A 20805-nucleotide genomic window follows, 5' to 3' on the forward strand; every position below is an offset into this window, starting at 1 on the left:
TTGTACAAGTCCCTCGGTCTTCCTTAATCTACTCTCTCCCTATCTACGACTCCTCCAGCTTATCCAGAATAGGGCCTCAAGCCCAGGGACTGCATATCTCCATCCCTAATATTTCTCCACTGGCTCTCGGTTGCTGCAAGGATCAAATTCAAATCCCTCTGCATCATCCATAAGGCTGTCAGGGGCCAGGGACCAAGCTATCTACAACTGGCTCTCACCAAATACTCTCCCTCTAGATCTTTATGCTCCTCTGGCGCCACCTCTCTACGTGTCAGCGCTTCTCTAAAGAGTGAGCTGGTGGCCGATCTCTTTCCTCGGCTGGCTCACTCCTCTGGAACAGCCTCCCCCTTCCTCTATGTGTTCAGCAGGATCTCCTCAAATTCTAGAATCTCCTCAAGACCTTCCCTTTTCCCTCCTCCTTCCCCATCTCCCTCCCTTGCTAAACCCCACAGTCGCTGAGATTGGTGGCTAGGGCCCTTGTGTGTTCTTCTGCTCCTCCAATTGCCTTCAGCCTCCGCCCACTCCCAGCACTTGCCTTTGGGCACCCACAGGCCTCTGCTCACCAGACTGCACTTATTTATTGGCAGTTGAGCAATCTTATCATGTAATCTCTGTCAGGCACTTAACAGCTGCTTGCAACTTATTCCCTAGCACTTCCCTCAGTGAAACCCCTAATACTTATCCCCTCCCTCGACCCTTCTCTCTCTCTGCACTTGCACGTTCTGAACACTCACAAGGCCTAGTAGGACCTCCTTTTTCTTTCTCTTCATTGTTATTACATTTGCCTTTTGTTCCCATGTTCCCTCCCTGTTGCCTCGTGGGCACTTTGAAACACAATTTACTTGATGTATAAGCACCTTATAAATGCACAATAAATGAATACATAAATAAATAATGTGCACCAACCAAAGGTAACATTTCTGACCAGGTCTGACCTCCTGCGCCCTCTATCCATTCTTGCACCCATGCGCGCTCTGGCAAAATCCCCTGCCTCGCTCTTGGGGTACAGTGTGTGATGGCCATAGGGGTTGGGTGACACCACCATCTATGCGATGCTGACCAAGGGTAGCATAGGGAGGATCTCATGACCTACCCCACCGTTTCCCAGCTGCTTGGCAGGAGATTGTGACATTGGTCCACTCTTTTACAGCAAGCCCAAACATTGGTCAGTGTACCCACCCACCTGCAGCCCTCTGGACGAGTTGCTCTGTAAGTCTTCCACCTAAAATTGTCACAAGACTCCTATCTCCCATAAAACATAATGTCAGGGCATTGCACATCCCAGAGAGTGTATTAGCAGAGCTCAAGAAGGAAGAGGGTTTGGTGGACTTAAAACATAGAGAGAATCCAGTCCACAAGGATTCTAGCATTAAAGAAACATCTAGTGCATGTTAAAGAGTGCCACTTTAGGTATTAGACCATGGGAATCTTTGAGGAGGAAGTCAACGATGGAGTACAGGGAAATATAGCAATGAACCAAGATAGGCAGGAGGGGATGTCAACACGACTCAATCTTCAGGGAAATATTCCAGGCAAGCTTGCAGGTGGAAGACTCATCAAACCACCCAGCCCTGATTCATCTGCTTGAAAGCTCAGTTGATTAGCCTGCTGGTGGAAGCTCTGCAGCGTAACCTGGTGGCATCCATACGAAGCCCCTGCCATTATTCCAGCCTAGCATGTGAGCACTAATCAAGGAAGAAAAGCAGTAGGCCTGATTCTACTGGAACAAGAGCCAAGAAACACATGTGGGGACAATTAAATCCAAAAGACGGTGAGTGCTTAAAAGATAGACCAGGGAAAGGATCCACCCATCGCCCCTTTTGGATTGAGAACATACAGATAACCCAAAGATTGTTTTAAATTGAAAGACTGTGTTGAAACCAGAGACTTTTTTTAAAGATACTTTTCATTGTAGTGTTCCAGAAAGAGACAAGCCTTTTTGCTAAGTTCTATTTTTCCTTAGTTGATCAACCTGGGTTAAGGGATTGGAAATGCCTGAAGAAATAATACTCTGGGAACAGTCTCCTAGAATTATTGGCAATGTGGATGTGCCCAAACCTACCGAATCCCAGAATTAGAGGTTGAGGGAAAGTCCCAGGGATATGTGAGAAGGGTGGGGGGTATTGCAAATTGTGTAACTTTCTTAACCCATAGCTAGATTCCTATAAATGAAGTTTTCATTATCCCCTTATCTCTGTGTCTGGCGTGCATTGAACGTGCTCTGCTCTGTGACACCTCCCACATGGATTTCTCCAAGGAACTTCGCTGTTTATGTCAATTTGGAGCATTAAAGTTCTGAAGCCCCACATTGCTCATGTAGAATATGACGTCTGCCTGTCCTCTGAGAAACATGAGGAGCGCAGAAAGATTAAGGAACCCATACAACAGCTGGATCTGACATGTACTTTTGCTTGTGGTGTCTGGGAGGACGTCAATGTTTATTGGTCGCTGTACTTTGGTAGGTGGGCCATGTAGCCTCAGAAATGCAGCTGACCTCCCATCCTCCCATCTGGCAGGGTTGGATGGGCCCTGGTACATTATGCTTCACCAGGACCTCAGTCTCTCTGCAGCTCCCCCTGCAAGGTGGCCAGATTTGATGGTTTTCCCCCTCCTTCACCTCCCTGTGCCCTTTTGTTCGGGGCACCCAAAGAAGTCCTCTCGGATCGCCTGATTGTAGCACCAGTCCCGTTTAGGGCCACGCTTTGCAGCAGCTGAGAGAGCCAGAGGCGTTGCTGGGGGGGGCTAAAGGGGCTATAGCCCCTGATCTTTTGGTTGTAGCCCCGGATAGAATCTCAGGAGCTACAGCCAAAAGGCTAGCTAGCCCCCAGTCCCAACAGTTTATCCGACATCAGCTTAGCCCCGGGTCTTTTCCAGACCTAGCAACTCCCCTGGAGAGAGCCTTTGCTTCCAGCCACTGTAGGAAAGTGCAGTTGCCAGCACTGACACAGTGGGCATCAAAGCAAACAAAGGTAGTCAAAGCAGGATGGGAATATCGAATCCACCGAGATCCAGGCTGCCATGGCTGGCGTGCCTCGCGCCTTGATCACTGCATCGCTGAGCAACTACCGGTTTTATGGGACTGCGGAAGGACAGCCAAAGGCACAAGAATAGCACATGAGTCAGCGCTTCCGGCTGTAAATATTGTGTTTCGCAGGGAATGTCCTCGTTAAAAAAAGTGTGGGGAAATGGGTTTGCACGTGGGGCAAGACTAGAGACGCTACCTGCATCCTGAGTTCTCACCAGACCCTACACCCCCGTTCAGCCAAGAGGCCGCTCTATTCAATGAAAAGCAACCTCGCCTCATTTACATTTAAATGGGATTTGCTCACGCAGCAGCTCATTTTGCTGCTCGTGTTTTACTGTTACTTCCCTCCGCTTATGGCATCTGCATTCTTTTACTTCTTTTCATTTGAACTTTTTTCCCCTTAATTAACGTTTTATATCGTGACCCCCATCCCCCCTCCTCCTTTCACTCCCCTTTACCGAATGTTCCTTCCAACTCTGAGGCCTCCTCTGAATCCATGATGAGGCAGAGAAAGTTTGCAAGTGGGAACAGAAGCAGAGAAAGTGCCCGGATGGTGGCGCTGGGGGCGGGCACTTCTTTGCAGTGGGTGTACTTGTGTGAGACCTACCACTGCTGATGACCTTCAGAGCGGCGGTGGTCGCTTCACTTGGGCCTGGTTACCACCATCAGATGTTTCACTGTTTCACTGCACCACTGAGGTAACGACCTCCACATAAAGAAATTGCTGCATGCATTGCACCAGATGGTCATTATCACATGTGGTAAATACCTGACCCCATGGAGTCCTGCAGGGTTCTAAAATGGATAATAGCCAATAGGTCCATATGACTTGCAATAATTCCGACCTTTCCGAGTACCTGTTACTAATCGCCTGCAGTAACAGTTAGTTACTTTGGCTGTATTACTCCAGGGAATACCGCCAAGCTTATTTTCAGGCCTAGAGCATTGTCATGCAGGGTGTGATCGCGGCTGGCAAAAACTAGCTACTGCTGCTAGGTGACATTGGGACAATATTATTTATGCTGGTCTACGGTTCAACATCCCAATTCTTCCAGTACGCTCTCTCTTCTCTCCAATTTGTTTCCCCAAAAATCCAATTTGTTTCCCCAAAAAATGTGTTCTTATGTGCAATGCAAAATAAAACCCAATAAGAAACATGTCAGAAGCAAACACTACAGCCTGAGGTCTTAGCCAACAGTAGGGCACTCAGAACATGACTCATAGCCAAGTAACCCTGGGCCTTGAATAGAAATCCCAATGTACCAAATTATCACTGTTTCCTGAGACTTGCCATCAGAGGGACCAATGTTCTCCTCTAGAGGAGATCCCCTCCAACTGGCTGTCACTGTCATAAAGGAAAGGGGGCCAATTCTGAATGGCACATAGTCAGTACATCTTTTTTTACATTTTATTTTATTGAAAAATCTACAGTTTTAACATACGTAAAAAACTTTTGTTTCAATTCCATTAACCCAACTCAAAAAGCTCTTAGAAAATCAAGATGCACAAAAACAAGAAAAAGAACACATCAACCAGTTTGTACAGAGCATGAAAATTATAAATACTTTTCCCAATTTGTTTCTTCCAGAACACAAAGATAAAAGAAGCATGGGGATCACTGCTGAAGAGGACATTTCAAAAGTGCATCTAGATAGTTCACAATTGCACCAACATGTTTTACATTTGTACCGGATGAAATCTTATGCCACCAAGCGGTCATATCATCATCAAGAGGAGCAAATTGACTAAGGTGTACAGAACACAAGGCACTGGTTTTCTCACACTCAATAACTATGTGTTTCAGTGATTCAACTGCCAATGAGCAAAAACAACATCGATTGTCTTTTACCCATTTGTCTTTTCGTTGCCAGAGAATTTCCTTAGATTTCAAGATGTTCAATCTTAATCTTAGGAATTGCCCATGATGGTAGCGAAATGGAGAATGCATTAGATAATGTGACTGAATGTTTAACTTTTTTTTCTCCAATGCCTGACAAGTTTGTAGAGGACAATTTTTCCTGTTTATCTAAGTTGACAATCCAAGCCCAAGAATCAAATTTCTTTTTTGCATGTTGTGGTCTAATGAGAAGGTCAAACTCAGAGATTCCTGCAGCATCAACCCAGGCTTGTACTCTGAGACGCCACATGTCTAATGGAGTAACATTGTTGTTAACATAGGTTTTGTTGAATATTTGATAGGCGGGCATTGGATTCTCAACAGACATTTTTCGCATTAATGTGATTGATTCCCAAATCACATTGCTATATAAAGAATTCAGTGACAATTCATCTTGTAGGGATATCATAAAAACACATTGTGGTAAGGGGAGGACATAGCGCCAAAAACGCCCTTCTAAGGAGTTCCAGATTTGCTCGCTGAGAACTAACATCGGCTCCAAAAGTTAGTATAGGAACTACCTTTTGTAGGTAGAACGTCAGAACCGGGGATAGAGAAAATTTGCCATAACTTTTGTTTTTTTGCCGCTTGGATGGCAAGACTCATGGTTTTTAATTTGAAGTCTTTCACCTATTGGTGTTCACAGATGGAATTGTTGAACTGCACACCCAAGTATCTTACAGAATCAACAGTATCAAGAAACTGTCCACCTACAGCCCACCTGAATACCTTTGCCATTTTTCTTGAGACAATGCCAATTGACACAATTTGTGTTTTTTCTGTGTTGATTGTGAGCTCATTGATCGATAGATACTCATGTAGAGAGCTGAGAAGCCTTTGAATCCCAATGTGAGTTCTATCAATCAATAGTAGGTCATCCGCATAGGCAATACAACTTACTGCAACTCGATTAATCTTTGGAGGAAAACAGTGGACGTGTCCAAGATGATCCGGTAAATCCGGCAAAAATAGTTTGAACAAGTCCGTGGCAAGCGGATACCCCTGCTTTATGCCCCTTGCCATCAGAATGGAATCAGACAGTTCACCACTTCTATTTAGCCGTACATGGATCGAGGTGTTCAAATGAAGAGCCACTATTGGATCCAGAATGTTTGAAGGACAATTCCACTTAATTTGTTCCAGAGCAGGTCTCTATTTATACAGTCGAAGGCCTGCTTCATGTCGATAAATGCTAGGAAGATGTTGTGCCTGGCTTTCTGGGCTTCATGTTTCAGGATTGTGAGAATCAAATGATTGACATCGACACCCACACCTTTTGTGAAGCCGGTTTGCCATACATCAAGGATGCCAGCCAACTGCGCCCATTGAACAAGCTTCAGTCGCAGCTGAGAACCAAAGATTTTCCCAATTGAATCTAAAAGGGCAATGGGTGGATAGGTGTCAGGGAGATACCACCTACCTTTCTTGTGAATGGGGACAATAATAGATGTTAAAGGGATGGTCTAGTAAAACATTTTATTTAAAAAATAGATAGGCAACATAAAAAAAAACAAATACTAGCATTCTCTTTTTTAAAACTTCCTATGTAAAATTTTGAGCTATTCAAGCTCAAAATTCGCAAAAGCAAGCACATGGGCGCATCCATTTTGTGAAATGGAGGCCCTCCTGTGCTGGCTTTTGCTTTTGCGGCACTAATGAAGGAAAAGCCAGCCAGCTGTAGTAAACAAAAGCTACCGCTGGGTGGCTTTCCCTTCATTAGTGCTGTAGGCGGAGGACGGGGACCGGAGACCAGAGCAGGAAAGCTGCAGCTGAATCTCGGTAAGTGCTATTTATTTATTTTTAAAAAATAAGCACTAGCTGCGTTTTTTTTTCTATGTTTTCCGGGCTGGAGGAGCTCGGAAAACTTAGAAATAAAACTGCAGCTTTAAAAACGTTGTATTTATGTTTGTGGTCGCTTTTGAAGCGACCGCAAACATAAATACAACGTTATTGTGTTGGAAAACGCTGCGGTTTTTCTTTCCAAGTTTCTCAGGCTCCTCCGGCTCGGAGGAGCCTGAGAAACTTGGAAAGAAAAACTGCAGTGTTTTCCAACACAACCGCGTGTGTTTCTGCCTGCTGTGGCTATCACTTTGGGTCTCCGGTGCTCCACCGGAGACCCAAAGTGAAAGCCACAGCAGGCAGAAACACAACGTGGTTATGTTTACATGCCGCGAAGTGTTTCTACCTACAGCTGATTTCCCATTTGGGGCTCTCAGGCTCCCCGTGGGGAGCCCGAGAGACCCAAATGGGAAATGCTAAATGCTGCGTTGTGTCTGCCTAAATCTGCTTTCCCATTTGGGGCTCTCGGCTCCCCATGGGGAGCCCAAGAGCCCCAAATGGGAAAGCAGATTCAGGCAGAAACAATGTGGTTGTTTTCCGCAATGCCACGTTGTTTCTGCCTGAATCTGCTTTCCCATTTGGGGCCGAGAGCCCCAAATGGGAAAGCAGATTCAGGCAGAAACAACGCGGTTGTTTTCCGCAATGCCGCGTTGTTTCTGCCTGAATCTGCTTTCCCATTTGGGGCCGAGAACCCCAAATGGGAAAGCAGATTCAGGCAGAAACAACGCGGTTGTGTTGGAAAACGCTGCGGTTTTTCTTTCCGAGTTTCTCAGGCTCCTCCAAGCCGGAGGAGCCTGAGAAACATGGAAAGAAAAACCGCAGCGTTTTCCAACACAATAACGTTGTATTTATGTTTGCGGTCGCTTCAAAAGCGACCGCAAACATAAATACAACGTTTTTAAAGCTGCAGTTTTATTTCTAAGTTTTCCGAGCTCCTCCAGCCCGGAAAACATAGAAAAAAAAAACGCAGCTAGTGCTTATTTCTTAAAAATAAATAAATAGCACTTACCGAGATTCAGCTGCAGCTTTCCTGCTCTGGTCTCCGGTCCCCGTACTCCGCCTACAGCACTAATGAAGGGAAAGCCACCCAGCGGTAGCTTTTGTTTACTACAGCTGGCTGGCTTTTCCTTCATTAGTGCCGCAAAAGCCAGCACAGGAGGGCCTCCATTTCACAAAATGGATGCGCCCATGTGCTTGCTTTTGCGAATTTTGAGCTTGAATAGCTCAAAATTTTACATAGGAGGTTTTAAAAAAGAGAATGCTAGTATTTTTTTTTATGTTGCCTATCTATTTTTTAAATACATTTTTTACTAGACCATCCCTTTAACCATGACACAGGTAAACATTTTTGCAAGGCAATGCTGGCAAATAACCATTCAATAAAGAGGGCCCAGACCATTAAATTCTCTTTAAGCATCACATTGCTAATCAGGTCAGGGCCAGCAGCACGAGATTTCTTTAGAATCTTGATATCTGATTCCATTTCATCGAGCAGAATTTCTACAGCCCAAGACCGATGGCTTGCAGCCGTGTGACACTCTAAGGGGGTAGATGAACTAGCAAAAACACCAGAAAAGTGACAGGACCATCTGTCGCCAGAAATTGTATTTTGAGGTGTGGCTAAACGGTCACCTGTGCCCATATTTAATATCTGCCATATGTCCCGAGTATTCTTAGTAATTATAGGCTTCATCATCAACTCGGCACAATCTTGTTCCATAATGGCTTTTTGTGAGGTTACCCTATTCCTATAGATGGCTCTTCTGAGTGTCACAGCATTTAGTACCTTGCTGTTTGGTGAGTTCTTTTTTATAAGGTGCAGATCTCGACGCAGAGCTTTTTTTTTCTCGTGCATGATTAAACTGAACGCATGGTTGTGTTGGGAATGCTTTTCACCTTGAACCCTAATGGCGATTTGATGCTTAGTTAATAGTGTGGGATAATCAACGCCATTCAATAGGCCGGTAAATCTAGCAGTCAAGCGGCTGATCTGCGAGGCATTTATTCAGAGATGATTACCCATACTATTGGATTCAAGTGGGAGGTGATTGCATGCTCAGAAATGGTGGTATCTAAAAGACAACCACGTTTCAGGAGCTTATGATCACTGTTGGTCATATTTTGGATTTGAAGACTTAAAAGCTTTAACTCAAAGTTCCTTGAAACCCAAAAATAGTCAATGATGTTCTGGTGGGGCTCACAATGTCAAGTTGGCTAGGGAGGGATGTCGCCACTAACAGCACCATTTAACAGAACGCAGTCCCACAAATTCATTGTGACAGTCCACATTTGCCCACTGGCCACCACATCCCTCAATGGCCGCTGCTTGTAGCAATTAGTTGACTGATCAAATGGAAACCAAGAACAGTTAAAATCCCCACAACAAATAATTATTAAATTGTTATATGACAACAATGCATCATCTATTAATTTACGTACACTGTTGACAAAAGCCTTTGCACTGATTTTTGCAGGGTTCCAATAGCTATTGACAATTAGAAGATGTTTTTTCGTCGCTAAATTGGAATTCATTGTGTGCATAGTGATGCCTTGTACATAAGGATTAGGATTTGAACAGATCGGAGATGACCAGTTATGGGAAATGCGAGTCATTATTAATAGCCCAGCACTTGGTCTTCCTTGAGAATTTTTAACCGCAGGGTTAATTGACACAGTAAAACCATCTCTCCAGGGAGTTTCTAATAACCATGTCTCTTGCAGGCAAATTACAAAGACTTGTTCTAAAGAGACCTCAAAGTTGTTGAACAAGTGTTTAAATCCACAGGTATTCCATGATAAAATGAAGTTTTGCGTTTCCAGAGGACACAATCATGGCTAGGCCTGTGCATAGAGTCTATCAGGATTTACGCGACTTGCAATTGAACTTTCAGGGCGGCTCAGGGTGTGTGTCATCCCTTCTGGTTTTTTGGCTTCCCTTTGTGTCTGGAACTTCATTTTCAGTGGCCATCTTGGATTGGTGCCGTCACTTCCTGTGGCCTTCTTGGATCTGTGACATCACTTCCTGCAGCCATCTTGGGTCAGCCCTATATCCAGCTGAAGGCCACAAGAGGCTCCACTGGGAGCGCCCATCAGGAAGAAATCGCCTCATCCCAGCAACACCGGGGACAATATCAGCAAGATCAGCCACTGCTGGACTAGGCAATCAGGTGATGAGAGTGTTTGTCATCCCTTCTGGTTTCTGGCTTCACTTTCTGTCTGGAGCTTCACTTCCAGCGGCCATCTTGGATTGGTGCCATCACTTCCTGTGGCCATCTCGGATCAGCCCCATCTCCAGCTGAAAGTGATAAGAGGCTCCTCTGGGATCACTAATCAGGAAGAAATTGCATCACCCCAGCAACACCAGAGACAATATCAGGGAGACCAACCACAGATGGACTAGGCAATTGGGTGACAAGAATGTGTGTCATCCGTTATGGACTCCCTTGAGGCTTCTAGCCAAGGGTGTCCCAGTTAAGGGTGAATACCAGTCATTGACCGGCTTCTTCGCCTCTTCACCTATGAGCCTGTGCTTTCCTGTGTCCTGCTCCTTGTCTGCAAATACCCTTAATTGCTTCTTCTCAGCTGCACTCTCGCCATGCACTTCTCATGCTTTCTCTTCGTTTCCCTCATACTTTTCTCTTCACTCTCCTCTGCTCAGAACCATCTCAACTCCCTTCCAATCCCTATCATATCTTCTCCACGATGCCACCTCTCTTCTAGCTCTGCTACTCTTCCTATTCACAAAGCCTACTCCAACCTAAACATACATTACACATCCTCTTCCCGCATCTACCCCCAGCAACTCTCTGTTTCTCAGACTCAACATCACTATGCTTCTACATATCACTTTTGTTCCATTGCTCTTTGGAATGCGCACTTCAGACTTCTTCCTTTCTCATTCACCTTTTCTTGCCCTCATTACCCTTACTGAAACGTGGATCTCTCCCTCTGACTCTGCAACCTTTGCTGCCATTCATGACCCTGCCTACACATTTACTCACTTTCCCCACCCCACTGGCACGGGTGGTTGTGTAGGACTGGTTTCATCCTCCAAACTTCTTATCTTTTCCCTTATCTCCTGCTAATTCTCCCTCATTTGAATACACTATCTCCACCGCCCCCTATGGCATACATATTATCTTTCTCTATCTTTCTCTACCCACTACCTGGTCCGGTAGGTAAATTCCTCAAACACCTCTCCCAACTTATTGACTCTCTCCCTCCCGATCACCACCTCATTGACATTGGTGACTTCAACCTCCCCTCTCTCACTCTAATGCTCTATCCACTGACTTTAACTCTCTTCTATTTAGTCACTCACTCTCTTCTATCCACTCTCTTCCCACCTATTCAAATAGAAACTCTCTTGACATTATTCTCATCTCCTCTGAACTCTCAGCCTCTAACATCTCCACCACTCCTTCTCCCTCTGATAACTCTATCATCTTTGCCACAATCTCCACTCCTGCCTCTTCCTCACTCTCTGTATCTACTACTATGCCTAAGCTCAAGTTTCCCTCCTTCAAACGCTCTGACTACATCTATAACCTTCACCACTCTCTCTCCTCCTATGCTGAACTCACCTTTCAACCCACTGAAGAAGCCTTCACTAACTTTAACTCTGCTCTTTAGGCTTCCTTCTCCTCTAACTACCCACTTATTACACTCACTCCTAAATCCTCCTCTGCATTGCCCAGGATTAGACCTCTCATCCACAATCTGAAAACAACCATGTGGAAAAAGCTTGACACTTTGCAAAGGTCAAGACAGTCCTCTGATCTCCAACTCTATCTCACTGCTCTTCAAAACAATTCCTCTACTCTTGACTCTGCCAAACGTGCCTTTTAGTTCTCTCCCATTTCATCTCAATCCTCGTAACCTAGACATCTCCAAACACCTCTCAATTCAGTTCTCTCACCTCCTAAACTCACCTCCATCTCCTTTACTCTTTCTGCAAATGATCTTGCTCTCTATTTTGCATCTAACATTTCTACCATTCACAATACCCTCGCTAATTACCTTCTAGACCCTCCTGCAGCACACTTTCTCCATCACTCCTACCCTGCTCTCCTGCTACTATGTCTTCCTTTGCTCCACCAATCCTGATGAGATTCTTGCCCTCCTCATCAAGGCTAACCCTTCCTGTGCCCCCACTGACCCCATGTCCCCGCACATTGTGAAGCACATAGCTCCCAATGTTGCTCCAGATCTTACTTCCCTCTTCAACTCTTCTCTTGACAATGCCACTTTTCTCTCATTGTTTAAGCAATCTACTGTCATCCCTTTCCTTAAGAAAACTGGTGTAGACCCTAACTGTCCTGCCAACTTTTGCCCTATCTCTCTTCTACCACAGGAATCCAAAATCCTAGAGCAAGCAGTATTCAATCGACTCACTGAGTTTCTTGATATTCACAACCTCTGGGACCCTCTTCAATCTGGCTTCCTACCTCTGCAGTCTACCGAGACAGCTCTCTTTAATGTCAGCAACTTAATTTCTTCTGCTCGGCATGCAAACTTTTAATCTATTCTTATTCTTCTCAACCTCTCTTATGCCTTCAATACTGTCAACCATTGGGACCTACTCTCTACATTATCTCTCCTTGGCATCAGATATAAGGCCCCTGCTTGGTTTGCTTCATACCATACCCCCAGACACTTTCAGGTGTCCTGAAACGGCCATACCTCCCCACTCACCCCCTTACTGTTGGAGTTCCCCAAGGCTCTGTCCTTGGTCTACTTCTCTGCACTCTCTATACTTCAGCTCTTGTCACCCTGATCTCCTCTCATGGCTTCTCCTGTCGATTCTTCACTGAGGACACTCAGATCTCTTCTCCTGTCACTCCTTATCCAATGAGCTGTTGTTCAAAAGGTCAAAATGTCTTTCTGCCACCAAATGTTGGATGGTGTTTTACTCGCTCATGCTCAACTCCACTAAGACTGAAATTCTCTAATTCCCAGCCAAAGAGGCTCTCTCTCCTTCTCATCCTCTTCTTCTCTTCTCCACTGACTACATTCCTTGCTCTGCTTCCCGTCATAACCTTGGTGTCATCTTTGACGCATCACAAAAGTTCTCTGCTCTTCATCTCCAAATCTGCAGCAAGACACAACCTCCTCAATATCAAAAACTTCTGTCATCTTTTTCCTTTCAATACTGCTAACCAACTAAACTCCTTCTTAGTACTTTTTAGATCTGACTGCTGTGCCAGTCTCTTCTATGGCTTTCACAACTATGCTTTTTCACCTCTGGACAAAGTGCTCAACCTTTCGGCCTGCACCGTTCTCGCTTTACCTCTACCTCCCTTGCCTGTTGCCAGATTGGCTGGCTATCTGTGAAACAAAGGACTAGGTATAAACGTCTTCTCATCATCTTCAAAACTTTCCATGGACTCGCCCCACCCTATCTATTTGCTCATTTCACTCACTACTCTCCTCGCTTGTTAAGATCATTCTCAACTCATCATTAATTCAGCCCTTTCTCCCCCATCCCATTCCTATGCCATTCTGTCCTGTCCTCATCCCTGGTTTATGTTTCCACCTTCTCCTGCAACATCTGGTCTTAAATTCACATTCTCTCACCCCATTGTAAAGGATCCACGTCCTCCACTCTGTTATATGGCAGTCTGGGAGAGGGTCAGCAGCATTCCTCCCGCCTTTTAATCGATCCAGCAGCTCTTGGGTTTCCACAAATCTCTGGGTTGATGTAACCAGGGAAGGGCCTCATCTCCCCTCAGAAGATTGAACTGTTCCCTGGCTATCTGTAATGAGCTCTGGCACGGTCAGGGGTGGACTGCCCTATAGGGAACTCTGGAGATTTCCCAGTAGGCCTCTGCACCCTGGGCCTCTTTTGTGTGGTAAACTATTTCATTTCCAAATGTTACCATAGGAAAAGGGTTCAGCTTCCTGAAAATGTCTAATATCGAGCCACTTTGAAAATTATTTCCAGGGCCTCTTTTGGTTCCCAGTCCACCCCTGGGCACAGTACAAATGTGTGAGCTGCCTCGGCCAACGTAACATAAGCCCCCCCCCGCCCCCTACAGCGATGAAGTCTCATTTCTGCAGTATTGTCACCCCCTTGCTGATGATGCCCTAGGCAGAGGCCCAGTATTGCTTTCCTTTAGGACTGTCCCTAAACTCCAAACAGATGAAAGAAACGTGAAAAGGAGCACTTTAGCTTAGGCACCCACACCCGGACTCCACGTAAGAACTTGCAGTGACCACAGTCATTTAGAAAGCCCCTGCACATAGACCTGTTTGCACAAGTTCAACTCCTAACCGGACACAAAGATAGTGGATGGAAGACTCAAAAGAGGCCTTAACACGTCCCCGACCCTGGCGGTCCAGTTTCTGCAGTTGTTGCTCTGGTGTTATCCGCCTTGAGTAATTGTGTGCACTTTATATGTTCTCGAGTGGCTGCTAAATATGAAACTAGCCGCAATTTAATTACATTGGAGGCCTTTGCAACAGCAGGGTGGAAAAGGCTGATGGTGTAGCGCAGTGTGTTCATGCAGCTGTCACGATGGCCTGTGTGAACCAATGTTTGCAGCGTTTGAATCTTGCTCGGTGTTTTATAGGCACATGGGTATTTTAATTTTCACTCAAATTCAACACATATTAAGTGAATAGATGGGCACAATTGTTAACCTCAAAGCCTATATTTAATCTTCCCAGAATATTCCCCGGAGAAGACTCGCTCAGGAGGCGGTACGGCGGCCACTATTGAGCGACATAATGACTTTGGAGGAGAACACAGACTGAGTTTAATAGCAATACAGTTGTGAAGGTCCTCTCTTTCCTGGGCCTCATATTATCCGCAGATTGAAGTAGACGTGTAATAGGAACATGATTCACTTGCTTCTGTTAGGCACCCCAATGACCTGCCTGCTGAGTATGCGCATAGCCACACACACATATAATGCAGAGTGACACTCTCCATGTAATGTCCCCAGGGACGGCGTCGGGGACTTTCAACCTTTTCAAGTGGAATGGATCCCGAGAATCTGGGGGGGGCCCAAAGGAGCTGCCCCATGTTGGTAGTCTCATGACCCTGAAGCGTCATTTCATTCCAGGCGTTAAAACATTTGCTGACTGCGTACGTTACAGGCTGCCTCTACTGACATCCTAAGACAGTCACCTACCTCGTTGGGGTAGGTGACTGCCTGAGAACACATGTTAAGATACAGTGGCGCAACGGCCATTGGGCAGATTGGGCTTTAGCCCCCCCCTTGCGAAATTGTGGGCTATGTTGACTTGACCTGACTGACCTACCGAGCCATAGCAGGACAGAACAGCACACAGACAAAAAAGAGTTAACAAAGGCCTGACACTTACTAATGTAAAACGTATCACTTACATTTGTAAGCATACATTTTTAGGCAATGGAAATCGTGATGCGGTTAGAACTTGCATGACTGTAAAGGTGGGGGGGGACAGGAGACAGCAAATTCTCCCAGCAATTCTTAAGTGTGCGATCTCGGACATGAATGAGTTAAATGCCCCCCCCCGGCATAAGTAGGTTTGCCCTTCCGGCAAATTCTCTGGCGTAAGCCCTCTCCTAAAATTTGAAGGGATACCCTCGAAATGTAACCTAAGTGCACCCATGTTAATATATGGCATAGTATAGATGAAGTAGACAGAACAGGTTGCTAGGGAAATGGAGCACTGCTTCCATGGTAGAGTTCTGCAGTATGATGCTTTTCACTGCACTCCTTACTGCTACAGTATCGCTACACAGTATTGATTTTGTGCGCTTGTCTCCGCTGAGCACTTTACATCGTATTAAAAGTGGTTGTTTCTTGGCTTTGCAGCTCGGCTGATTTTTAGTTTCGGCCATAGGTGTCACTTGCCAGACCTAGGAGTCGAAACGATTACATTAGAGTACACATAGGGAGAAATGGCTTATGAGGAGGGACACACAGTTTGTAGGTGTTGTTTGGTTATTTGCCCACTCAGAGACTGCACTTGGCTATGCTAATCCCTATGGCCATTCCCATCCAGTACCTGCCCCTTTCCGCCCAAAACACATCCTCATGGGAGCTCTTTCACCTCACTTCAATTAAGCATTACCATCAAACTTTGCACTCAAAGTCCCTACCAGTGTTTTTTCAAAGCAGTCTACTGAGAGTTAATGATTTAATGGGAGTTGTAAACCTGCTACTGGGGTAATACATATGTCAACCAGGTCTGTCTTCAGCCACTCGATTTATAAGCACTCTGAGTGTACTTCACTGAAGTCCTTTTTAAAAACAAACACTGGCAAAGCAAACTGTTTGGCTCTTGTACAGTATTAGGCATTTGTTGGGCACTGCTATTAGATGCCCAGGCACCCTTTTGCACCTACTACCATCGATGTGTAGTTAATACCACTATGGCAGTTCCTGAAACCACCAAACTGTTGGCATTGTCAGTGCTTGTTTTTAAATGCCCTGTCAATCCCAAATTTCAAAAACGCTTTTGTCACCTCACATAAGACTCGCCATCATTAGCACCATGTTGTCAAACAGCGATTAGTAGTTTTTCAGCTGACATTTGCAGGGTAATTCATAGAATTTCGCAGAAAAGTGTCGCAAGCGGCTGGCGCAGAGTGTCCGCGTGCGATTGTCTGCGCCAGGCACGTGCGCTAAAACCGATTTCCGCGCACAGCGTATTCATGGATTTTAGGCTCCCAAACCAGCCGTGGCGCAGAGTATCGCAGCGACCCTGCAGCAGCGCCAGTAACGCCCCCAAGAACGCCCTCGCGCAAGGAAAAGCCATCAAAATCGCTAAATCATCGCAAAGGGCTGCGCTAACCCTGGACCTGTTTACAGGGCTGCCAAACAAGGAACGCAAAGCGGGTAACGTGCATATCAGGGGTACGCGTGAAGTTATACACGCGATTAGCCAGGGTACGTGTATTTCAGGGGTGCGCGGGAAGTTCAACACGCGATAGTCCAGGGAATGTGTATTACAGGGGTACGCGGGAAGTTCAACACGCGATAGTCCAGGGAACGTGAATTACAGGGGTACGCGGGAAGTTCAACACGCGATTGTCCAGGGAACGTGTATTACAGGGGTACGCGGGAAGTTCAACACGCGATTGTCCAGGGAACGTGTATTACAGGGGTACGCGGGAAGTCTTACATGCGATTAGCCAGGGCACGTGTAATACAGGGGTACGCGGGAATTATCACACGCGATTTGGCAGGGTACGTGAATTACAGGGGTGCGTGGGAATTATCACACGCCATTTTGCTGGGTACGTGTATTACAGGGGTGCGTGGGAATTATCACACGCGATTAGGCTGGGTGGGTCCTCACAGGTGTTCCCTGTACACCCTCCACGGCCCCTGCAGGCAGCCCACAAAACAGGGGACTACCCTGCACACCTGCTCATGTCCCCCTGCACCCCCACCCCCCAGCCACCAGGGGCACCCACCACCAGGCCCCCACCCATGTCTCCTACCACCCCCACCCCCCAGCAGTGCAGGGGCAGCCTCCACCAGGCCCCCACTCATGCCCGACTCATGTCTCCCACCACCCCCACCCCCCAGCACTGTGGGGCACCTGCCAGCAGGCCCCAACCCATGTCTCCCACCACCCCCACCCCCCAGCAGTGCAGGGGCAGCCCCCACCAGGCCCCCACTCATGTCCCCTATCACCCCCACCCCCCCAGTCACCAGGGGCACCCTCCACCAGGCCCCCACTCATGTCTCCCACCACCCCCACCCCCCCAGTCACCAGGGGCAGCCCCCACCAGGCCCCCACTCATGTCCCCTATCACCCCCACCCCCCCAGTCACCAGGGGCAGCCCCCACCAGGCCCCCACTCATGTCCCCTATCACCCCCACCCCCCCAGTCACCAGGGGCAGCCCCCACCAGGCCCCCACTCATGTCCCCTATCACCCCCACCCCCCCAGTCACCAGGGGCAGCCCCCACCAGGCCCCCTCTCATGTCCCCTATCACCCCCACCCCCCAGTCACCAGGGGCACCCTCCACCAGGCCCCCACTCATGTCTCCCACCACCCCCACCCCCCCAGTCACCAGGGGCAGCCTCCACCAGGCCCCCACTCATGTCCCCTATCACCCCCACCCCCCCAGCCACCAGGGGCACCCACCACCAGGCCCCCACCCATGTCTCCTACCACCCCCACCCCCCAGCAGTGCAGGGGCAGCCTCCACCAGGCCCCCACTCATGCCCGACTCATGTCTCCCACCACCCCCACCCCCCAGCACTGTGGGGCACCTGCCAGCAGGCCCCAACCCATGTCTCCCACTACCCCCACCCCCCAGCAGTGCAGGGGCAGCCCCCACCAGGCCCCCACTCATGTCCCCTATCACCCCCACCCCCCCAGTCACCAGGGGCACCCTCCACCAGGCCCCCACTCATGTCTCCCACCACCCCCACCCCCCCAGTCACCAGGGGCAGCCCCCACCAGGCCCCCACTCATGTCCCCTATCACCCCCACCCCCCCAGTCACCAGGGGCAGCCCCCACCAGGCCCCCACTCATGTCCCCTATCACCCCCACCCCCCCAGTCACCAGGGGCAGCCCCCACCAGGCCCCCACTCATGTCCCCTATCACCCCCACCCCCCCAGTCACCAGGGGCAGCCCCCACCAGGCCCCCACTCATGTCCCCTATCACCCCCACCCCCCAGTCACCAGGGGCACCCTCCACCAGGCCCCCACTCATGTCTCCCACCACCCCCACCCCCCCAGTCACCAGGGGCAGCCTCCACCAGGCCCCCACTCATGTCCCCTATCACCCCCACCCCCCCAGTCACCAGGGGCAGCCTCCACCAGGCCCCCACCCATGTCTCCCACCACCCCCACCCCCCAGCAGTGCAGGGGCAGCCCCCACCAGGCCCCCACTCATGTCCCCTATCACCCCCACCCCCCCAGTCACCAGGGGCACCCTCCACCAGGCCCCCACTCATGTCTCCCACCACCCCCACCCCCCCAGTCACCAGGGGCAGCCCCCACCAGGCCCCCACTCATGTCCCCTATCACCCCCACCCCCCCAGTCACCAGGGGCAGCCCCACCAGGCCCCCACTCATGTCCCCTATCACCCCCACCCCCCCAGTCACCAGGGGCACCCTCCACCAGGCCCCCACTCATGTCTCCCACCACCCCCACCCCCCCAGTCACCAGGGGCAGCCTCCACCAGGCCCCCACTCATGTCCCCTATCACCCCCACCCCCCCAGTCACCAGGGGCAGCCTCCACCAGGCCCCCACCCATGTCTCCCACCACCCCCACCCCCCAGCAGTGCAGGGGCAGCCCCCACCAGGCCCCCACTCATGTCCCCTATCACCCCCACCCCCCCAGTCACCAGGGGCAGCCCCCACCAGGCCCCCACTCATGTCCCCTATCACCCCCACCCCCCAGTCACCAGGGGCACCCTCCACCAGGCCCCCACTCATGTCTCCCACCACCCCCACCCCCCCAGTCACCAGGGGCAGCCCCCACCAGGCCCCCACTCATGTCCCCTATCACCCCCACCCCCCCAGTCACCAGGGGCAGCCCCCACCAGGCCCCCACTCATGTCCCATATCACCCCCACCCCCCCAGTCACCAGGGGCACCCTCCACCAGGCCCCCACTCATGTCTCCCACCACCCCCACCCCCCCAGTCACCAGGGGCAGCCCCCACCAGGCCCCCACTCATGTCCCCTATCACCCCCACCCCCCAGTCACCAGGGGCAGCCCCCACCAGGCCCCCACTCATGTCTCCCAGCGTGCTACGTGTATTTCAGGGGTGCGCGGGAAGTCCCACTCGCGAATAGCCTGGGCGCGTGTATTTCAGGGGTGCGCGGGAAGTTCCACTCGCGAATAGCCTGGGCGCGTGTATTTCAGGGGTGCGAGGAAAGTTTTACACGCGACTTCAGCAGGGTACGTGTATTTCAGGGGTGCGCGGGAATCCTCACACGCGATTTGGCTTGGTACGTGTATTACAGGGGTGCGTGGGAAGTTACACACGCGATTATGCTGGGTGGGTCCTCACAGGTGTTCCCTGTACACCCTCCATGGCCCCTGCAGGCAGCCCACAAAACAGGGGACTACCCTGCACACCTGCTCATGTCACCCACCACCCCCACCCCCCACCATCCAGGGGCACCCTCCACCAGGCCCCCACTCATGTCTCCCACCACCCCCACACCCCAGCAGTGCAGGGGCAGCCTCCACCAGGCCCCCACCCATGTCTCCCACCACCCCCACCCCCCAGCAGTGCAGGGGCAGCCCCCACCAGGCCCCCGCTCATGTCCCCTATCACCCCCACCCCCCCAGTCACCAGGGGCAGCCCCCACCAGGCCCCCACTCATGTCCCCTATCACCCCCACCCCCCAGTCACCAGGGGCAGCCCCCACCAGGCCCCCACTCATGTCCCCTATCACCCCCACCCCCCAGCAGTGCAGGGGCAGCAGGCAGTCAGGCAGCAGCAGGTGGGAGCGTGCTCGGGCTCTGGGGGGCAGTAGTTCGGCCTTCCGGGCAGGAGCGTGGTATTCCGTGTGCGTACGCGTGGCCAGCTCGGTACGGAGTGATTTTGCACGTGAAAATCCTGCACGTCAGCGTGAAAACTGAGGAAAGGCCCTCAGCGCGTAAGCGCGTCTGTGACGTGACCCGCACAGGTGTTTCCCACACAGCACGTGATGACAGAGCACACATGGAAAGACTGCACGTCAGAGTGTAATCGCGTGTGATTGGTGGAAATGGCCCTACACGCAGAAGTGACAAAGCGTGTGATTGGTGGAAATGGCCCTACACGCAGAAGTGACAAAGCGTGTGATTGGTGGAAATGGCCCTACACGCAGAAGTGACAAAGCGTGTAATTGGTGGAAATGGCCCTACACGCAGAAGTGACAAAGCATGTAATAGGTGGAAATGGCCCTAGCGCGTACACGCCGCGTAAGTGACGCTGGACGTGTGGGCCTGTATAAAAGGTACGTGTAGAACACGTTTTCATTGTACGTGCTTTTCGTGGAGAGCGAGTGGGTGAATTCTGTACTTCTTGTCGTTTCACACGCGATTTACTTCACGGCGTTTCAAGTTCGTATTCCCTGTTACCTCTGA

At 49.7% G+C, this 20805-nt stretch overlaps 1 protein-coding gene across 4 annotated transcripts in view; it reads right to left on the reverse strand.

Moving 5' to 3' along the window:
- Positions 1 to 20805, reverse strand: part of TSPAN4 (tetraspanin 4) — a 3410446-nt gene that overhangs the window by 2539844 nt on the left and 849797 nt on the right. The window lies entirely within an intron of this gene.

Source organism: Ambystoma mexicanum, chromosome 11, assembly GCF_040938575.1.
Source record: "Ambystoma mexicanum isolate Mex_15411 chromosome 11, UKY_AmexF1_1, whole genome shotgun sequence".
Lineage (NCBI taxonomy): Eukaryota > Metazoa > Chordata > Amphibia > Caudata > Ambystomatidae > Ambystoma > Ambystoma mexicanum.